General features: G+C 44.6%; 1 non-coding gene across 1 annotated transcript; it reads right to left on the reverse strand.

Annotated features, from left to right (window-relative positions):
* Window positions 1-8,207: 8,207 nt before the first annotated feature.
* Window positions 8,208-8,280, reverse strand: TRNAE-CUC. The gene has a single exon. It is a non-coding gene; the product is annotated as a tRNA-Glu (tRNA).
* Window positions 8,281-8,565: the final 285 nt, after the last annotated feature.

An 8,565-nucleotide genomic window follows, 5' to 3' on the forward strand; every position in this document is an offset into this window, starting at 1 on the left:
AAAATCTTGGAGTGACATGGAAACTGTTCAGTAGTTGTCCTGGGGGCAGTGAGCAGTGGTGGTGATGAGAAGAGTAGGGCTCTTGCCATGCTGAAGCACTGGAATTTCAGCCTCCTAGCCTCCCGTGTCTCTTGCCTACTATTCTTCTTGCAGATTCTATGAGTGACCCACTCTCCTGAATATTTATTTTCTGCTTCAGTTGAAGTTAGTTGTTTGGAACCAAGAATCCTGACCACTCTTGTCAAATCCTTGCATCTGTCCATCCATCCATCAGTTATTCATCATTTCCTCTAACACAGCAGACAGTGAGCTAGGCTCCAGCGTTATGCAAAGGTGCAAAGGTGAATAAATCGACAGTAACAGGAAATAGCAGCAAATGGATGCTCTATTTAAACAAGGGAATTTGAAGACAGAATTTCACAAAGGAACAGTGAACAAAGGCTATGTTTAGGAAAAGGAATGGTTTGGTACCCTGGAACTGGACATATTACCACTGCTAGGCATGAAGGGGTGAGGGGAGGCAAGCCGTTTTCAGAGTCCAGAGACAGCGTGTAGAGAGGCTTCCTGGCAGCGGCTGCGGCCTTGAGTGAGGGACACAGGCGACCTGTGATGACCTGGCATGGAAAGGACCAGAGGATAAATACCTTGTCCACACACACCGCCCTCCCTCTGATCTCATGCCAGAGCCAGAGAAAACTCTGAGTTGGCCCATATGGGTCAGCCTCCTGGGCACAGAGCAGGTGGGAGAAAGGGAGAGGGTAGATTCGGACAGCCAAACAGAAGACACAGTGCAACGATGTCACTTTTCCTCTCAAATTTTTCTTGTAGATTATTAGTTACCTGGTATCCCGAACATTTATTTTCTGCCTCACTTAGGGTCAGTTGTTTGCAATCAAGAATCTGGCAGGTGCAAGTAAAGATCCCACATGCCACATCTAAGGCCTGGCACAGCCTAAATAAATAAATACTAAAAAAAAAAAAAAAAAGAGAAAGAGAGAATTTGGCAAGCATATCCATCCAAACATCATCCATCCATCCCCTCATCCACTCATCCATCCAAATATCTATCTAAAGATCATCTATCCATCCATCCAAACCATCCAATATATCCAACATCTAGCCATCCATCTATCCATCTATCCATCTATCCATCCAACCATCCATCCAAACCATCCAATATATCTAACATCCATCCCTCCACATATCTATCCAAGCATCATCCATCCACCCATCCAATATATACAACATCTAGCCATCCATCCATCTACTACCAGTGGGTTTATGCTATGCTCAGATGAAAGTCAGAGTATTAATGACCTATGAGACGTCCCGTGACTTGCAGAACTCCCCTCCCCCATTGCCCACCTGTCTTTATCTCCTTCTACTCTTCTCCTAGTTTCCTCTACTCTGGCCACACAGCTTGCCATGCTCTACTCCAGATAAGTCCTGCCTCAGCACCTTTATTCATGATGTTCCCTCTTTATGGAACACTCTATCCTTACGTGTCCCCCCGGCTTCCTCCCTTCCTTCTCCCACGTTTTTCCTCAAATGTCACCTCCCCTGTCCTCCTTTCATCAAATGGCAACCCCTCTTCACCACTCTCTCTTATTTTGCTTCTTAACACATTTCCCCATCTCACAGACTCTGTATTACTTGTCTTTCTTGTTTTATCGTGTGTTCTCCATGCCCACCCCACAACCACCCAGTGGAATGTAAATTCTACAATGAAGGGATTTTTGAAGTTTAGTTTATTGCTGTGTCCCAGAGAATCCCTGCCACACAGAATGTGTTTGATAAATATTTGTGGAATATAACTATCTATATCTCTATCTATCTATCTAAGTAAGTGAAAGTCCCTCAGTTGTGTCTGACTCTTTGTGACCCCATGGACTATACAGTCCATGGAATTCTTTAGGCCATAACACTGGAGTAGGTAGCCTTTCCCTTCTCCAGGGCATCTTCCCTGGAAGATGAGCACATATTCATTTTATATATATATATATATATTTTATATATATATAAAATAGATAATCAACAAGGATCTACTCTGTAGCACAGGGAACTCTACTCAGTACTCTGTAATAACCTGTATGGGAATGAATCTGGAATAGAAGAGATATATGAATATGTATAACTAAATCACTTTTGCTGTACTTCTGAAACTAACACCATGTAAATCAACTCTATCCCAATATAACAAATATTTTTAAAATTTGTTGAATAAATGAATTAAGATATGGATGCAGCTCTGTGAAAGTTGCAGATTTTCCAGGACTTCCCTGATGGTCCAGTGGCTAAGATTCTGTGTTCCCAAAGCAGGGATCCCTGGGTTCAATCCCTCGTTAGGGAAATAGATCCTACATGCTGCAACTAAGATCCAGCTATGCTGCTGTGTTTCATTGCTCAGTCATATCTAACTCTTTGTGACCCCATGGACTGTAGCCCACCAGGCTCCTCCGCCCATGGAATTCTCCAGGCAAGAGTACAAGAGTGGATAGCCATTCCCTTCTCCAGGGGATCTTCCCGACACAGGGATTGAACCTGAATCTCCTGCACTACAGGCAGATTCTTTACCATCTGAGCCACCTGGGAAGTCCTAAGATCCAGCAGAACCAAATAAATATTAAAAAAAAAAAAGAGAGAGAGAGAATGTTTCAGATGTGCTTTTGGAGGGGAATTCAGCCAATCTGTGAGAGTTACTGCAGACTCAGTGCATCCCTTGTGCTTCCCAGGCTGAAACTGGAGTGAGAGTTAATATGCTACTTGTGCCCTTAGGAAGCGTCCTGAACTTTCCATGCATGCCGGCGACTTGGCTCTCAGTGACTCCTTGTCCTCCTTCGGAAAACCTGCGGGCAAGGGAGGGAAAAACTGAACACTTCACACATTGCATCTTCAAAGCACTTAATAAACGCTCAAGTCATTAATTCCCTCGGCTCTCTGGGAAGCAGATTTTATTGTTTCTCTTCTGGCAAAGGGGCAATGAGTGTGCTGGGGAATTCCATCGTTTTCCCAGGACCATGGAACGAGCTGTGAGTGGTGCCAGAATGGCATTGGCATCCTCTGAGTTTCTGGCTGGGACGCCTGCTGTCTCCCTGTGGTGGGCAGAGGAGCGGAATCAGATGGGAAGCAGGACAGACTGCCTTAGAGGGCGTCCTCCCATTTTCAGAGGATTATGGGAGCTGGGCGCCTGCGAGGTTGCACAGAAATGGGAATGCACCTGGGCCCATCTTTCCTCCAGGGTTCCAGATCTAAGTCAAGGCTTAAGTGTAAACTTTACAAAGCCCGAGTATATGACCTCTCCCAATACAGTGCGTGCATGCTATGTCACTTCAGTTGTGTCTCTTTGCAACCCTATGGACTGTAGCCCATCCGACTCCATCCATGGGGTTTTCCAGGCAAGAATACTGGAGCAAGTTGCCATGCCCTCCTCCAGGGGATCTTTCAGACCCAGGGATCGAACCTGCATCTCTTACATCTCCTGCATTGGCAGGCGGGTTCTTTACCACTTTACCACTTCTGCAACCTGGGAAGCCCGAATCCCATTGTAGACCATGACATGATGGGAACCAGATGCAGAACTGAATTTGTATGCCTGGCTCATCAGAGTCCCTCCATAGACGTAACTCCTGTGCTCCAGGTTTTCCTTTATCTCTTCTCTAGCAGGATTTACCTGTGTGATTTCCCATACCATCAATACTCTACTCTCCGGGAGAATGGTTATCAAAGTACTCTATGTTAATAATACTGATGGCTGTTCCAGGAAATCCATATTCTTATAGGTATTATCTCCATGCTGATATTTTTCTATATATATGGACTAAAATTTGGGAGACCTGAGTTTTATTTTTATAAATAAAAGTAAAAACAGTTGTGGCATGTGGAATCTTAGTTCCCTGACCTGGGATCAAACCCAGGCCCCCTACATTGGGACTGCAGTCTTAGCCACCAGACCACCAGGGAAGTCCTGAGATCTGAGTTTTAGGTTCTGCCACTAACTTGCCAGCTATCAAGGTGGGTCTTCCTTTCCCAGCTGTGGAATAAATAAGAGTAAAGAATATAAATACTCACTATGTGTATCATCCTACTTACTGCCCACAATTCCTGAGACAGGAACTATTTTTCTTCCAATTTTACAGATGAGGAAACTGAGGCACAGAGGGGTTGAGTGATTCATCTCAGACTCAGAGCTGGAAGGTATCAGAAATGGTATTTTAATCCAGGCCAGTCTTGGGTTCATAACACCTATAGTAAAGTGATTGATTTGAACCAGACATGGGAAAGACGTCAGTGAAAAAGTCAGTTCCATTGTAGCTTGTACTAAAATAACTTTCCTCCCGAAACATTGAGAAACACTGACATAAATACATGTAACAACTGTTTATAAGAATTGGAATGCACCAGCACAGATAGAATTGGTGGAAATATGAAATGCTAGGGAGAAGCGAAGGAGATCCTTATCTTAGCCTTTTTCCTGAAGACTTTGGTTAATTCCATGGTTATTTATGGAATAGAAAATGAGCAGAAACTGGCCATCTTGCTGGGCTGAGGATTCAACAGGTTTGACTTTTCAGACTTCCAAAGTGGCTGGAAGTTGAGAAGCATATTGTAGAAAGGAGGGAACCACAGAGACATGAACCCCAAATCTGATGGCTTCTCTTCATTTTACTACTACTCTAGTCCAAGCCATTGGTATTTTATAAAGACAATGACCACAGCCTCCTGTCTGGTCTTTGCGATTCCATCTCTCCTTTTCAGGTTTTCTCAGCATAGTGCAGCCAGAGGTCTCTTTAAATAAAAACCGGAATCTTGGGATTTCCCTGGTGATTCAGTGGTTAAGACTTTGCACTCCCAGTACAGAGGGCACAGGTTCGATCCCTGGTCTGGGAACTAAGATTCCACATGCTATGGCGTGACCAAGTGAAACAAAACAAACCAACCATGAATCTTATTATATCCTTCTAATTGCCTCCCAGTATTCTTAGCCTATAATCCAAAGTCCTTGCCATGAACCACAAAGCACTGGATAATCCGACCACTGACACACTGGCTCCTATCTCTCTTTCCTCGACCTTGACTCTGACTACTTTGCCTCTTTGCTATTTCTCAAATACGCAGACTCCTCTCGTCCTCAACGAAACCATGTATTTGCCCTTCCTTTTCCTCCTAGCACTGTTCCCTCAGATTTTCCACATGGCTTCTTAATGGTCTCTGCTCAAACGTCACCTAATCATCAGAGAGGCTATCTCTGGACAACTCTGCAAAAGGACCCTCCACCCTCACTCTATTCCTTTACTTTATTTTATTTTTTTTCCAGAGCCCTTATTCCTGTATATAATTGTTCTATAAATTTTCTATTGTTGCGTGAAAAAAAAAAATCACAGCTAACTGAGTGGCTTAAAACAGCATACATTTAGGGACTTCCCTGACGGTCGAGTGGGCTTCCCTGGTGGCTCAGCCGGTAAAGAAGCCCTGGGTTGGGAAGATCTCCTGGAGAAGGGAATGGCTACCCACTCCAGTATTCTTGCCTGGAGAATCCCTTGGACAGAGGAGCCTGGTGGGCTACAGTCCATGGGGTCGCAAAGAGTTAGACACGACTGAGTGACTAACACTTTACTTCACTTCCCTGATGGTCCAGTGGCTAAGACTCTGCGCTCTCAATGCAGGGGACTCAGGGTTCGATCATTGGTTAGGAAACTAGATCTCATATGTCACAACTGAGTGTTCGCATGCTGCAACTAAACATCCTACATGCTTCAAAGAAGACTGAAGATCTTGCATGCCACAACTGAGACCTGGCACAGTCAGATAAATAAATATTTTTAAAAGCACACATTTATTAGTTCACCATTTCTTTGTATCAAGAGTCTAGTCTTCTGCTTAGGGTCTCAAAAGGCTGCTATCAATGTATTGTCTGGGCTGCATTCTCATCTGGGGGCTTGACTGGGTAAGGATCCACTTCCAAGCTCACTAAGGTTATTGGAATAATTAATTTCCTTGTAGTCATAGGGACGGAAGCCCTGGGATTATTACTCAGTGTCAGCTGGAGGCCACCCAGCTCCTAGAGGCTGCCTGTAAGTTGACTGACACGACTGCTTCCTTCATCACACCAGGCAGGACAGTCTTCAGAGTGAGTCAGCTAGCAAGATTGTCTTATGTGGATGCACAGAAATAACAGCCCGCCACCACTGCCGTATTTTACTGGCTAGAAGCAAGTCGTGGGACTTCCCTGGTGGTCCAGCAGTTAAGAATCTGTCTGCCAACGCAGGGGAGGTGGGTTCCATCTCTGGTCTGGGGGGACCCCTCATGCTTCAGAGCAAATAAGCCCATGCACCATAACTATTGAGCCCACTTGCCTAGAACCTGTACTTCTCAACAAGAGAAGTGACTGCTAGAAGTCCGCGCACAGTAAGGAAGAGTAGCCCCCGCTCTGTAACTCGAGGAAGCCCACACACAGCAATGAAGACCCAGCACAGCCATAAATAAAACAAATGAACTTTTTAAAAAAAATTAAAAGAAAAAAAAAAAAGCAGTCCCAAGTCCTCTTCATACTAAAGGGGACGGAATTACGCAAAGCTGTGAACACTGGGTGGCAGGAACGATGGAAGGGGGAACCTGTCCGTCACAATTATATTCTATATTTCTTCATTTATTGGTATATTATATGTCCCCCTAGTTAGGAACATCCAAGAGTACACGACTTTATGTGTCTTGTTGGTGACTCTATCTCCAGCACCTGGAAACATTATTGGCACATAGTAAGTGCTTAAAATATATTTCTTGACTGAATAAATGAAATAAAGAAGTTCACCAGCTGTCTTGTAAAATGCAGTTTTCCAAGAAAACCAGCTTTCGGTTAATTAAGAGCTGTCATTCGAAATGGCTAGAATCAGCAGATCTCACAAGCATATTCTGTTTTTTAATGTATCTGCTCCAAGACACCAGAGAAAACATGCCCATCGTTAGTCTGGTTGGGTGTTGGAGAACTGCTTGGTGTGGAAGAGGGTGTGTGTATGAGGCTTTGTCCTTGGTTGGGATAAGTCAACCCCAGAGTCATCCGAAAGCTCATCACGGGGGCTGGTTTTGGCATTGGAATGGCCCTTTCTCACTGTGACCTTTGTGATTAATACACCAGATTCATAAATACACATATGCATTATCCACATATCCATTTTTATATCAATAGAAAATGCATTCCAGATGTGTGTTGGAGGTGATAGGCTTTGTGCTGCTGACTTTTTATTTTCTGTTAGGTCTCAGCCCGGCCAGGCACACAGCCTATTGTTTTTATATCAGAAAAGGCAGGTCGTACCTGCTTAATAAGTCGAAGGAATTCGCCGCAACCTGGGGGAACCGTAGGAATGTGGTTTTCAGATCCGATTAGAGAGATGTGGCCAGGTCCCCAGGGTTCTCAGGTTCAGCTGCCTCAGCCTACAATGTCATTCATTGTCTCCCAGGCCTTGTGCTAAAAGATCCCGGTTTTTGCCACCTTTCTTTTGTAGCCTATGTGTGCAGCCCCAGAGTACACCAAGAGGGGAATTTACCACTGAGCTTGCTATTAGCTTTCTTGTTGTTCAGTTGCTGAGTCATGTCTGGCTCTTTGTGACTCTGTGGACTGCAGAACGCCAGGCTTCCCTGTCCTCAACCGTGTCCCGGAGCTTGCTCAAACTCACGTCCATTGAGTTGGTGATGCCATCCAGCTATCTCATCCTTGGTTGCCCTCTTCTCCTCCTGCCCTCAATCTTTCCCAGCCAATGAGTTGGCTCTTTGCATCAGGTGGCCAAAGGATTGGAGCTTCAGCATCAGTCCTTCCAATGAATATTCAGGGTTAACTTTCTAGTCGTCAATTGTTTCCATCAATGTTCTTTGTGATGGCTCTTGTAGGGTTTTAGAAAAGGGAAGAGAAGTTCAAATCTCCCTCAAAGTTGAGGAGTCTTTACTTTTTGACTTTGGGAGTGGCAGAGAGCTCTCTGGAGCATGCATTTTAGGGTCAGAATCTTGATCTGGCCATTCACTAGCTGTGTGACCTCGGGCAAGCCCCTTGACCTCTCTGAGCCTCTGATGGCTCTTCTGTATATTGTAGATCTTAACACTTCATATCTCTTGGTTTATTTACTTTTTTTATTTGTGGCTGCTCTAGATCTTCGTTGAGGCATGTGGGCATCTTCAGTGGTGTCACACAGGCTTAGTTGTGGTACACGGGATCTTAGTTCCCTGGCCAGGGATCGAACCCAGGCCCCCTGCAATGAGAGCGCAGAGTCTTATCCACTGGGCCACCAGGGAAGCCCCACTCTTGGCTTTTTTTGAAAATGAAATGAGATGATGGCCTGGAAAACTCTTAGCACAGGGTCTGGTACATAGCAAACTCCTAATAAGGGCTAATATTATTACAACTACTATCAATATTATTATAATTTAACTTAAACCTGGACCCTGCTCTGATTTCCCTATGCAGGTTCATTGGCTTATAAGTGAGTGTGAGCAAAATGCATTCTGGAAGTGCTCCCTTAAATTTTCTCTTGAAACATCCCTGTTCAGAGCCCTGGAAACAAAGACCACGTCCTAATA

Source organism: Bubalus bubalis, chromosome 17 (assembly GCF_019923935.1).
Source record: "Bubalus bubalis isolate 160015118507 breed Murrah chromosome 17, NDDB_SH_1, whole genome shotgun sequence".
NCBI lineage: Eukaryota > Metazoa > Chordata > Mammalia > Artiodactyla > Bovidae > Bubalus > Bubalus bubalis.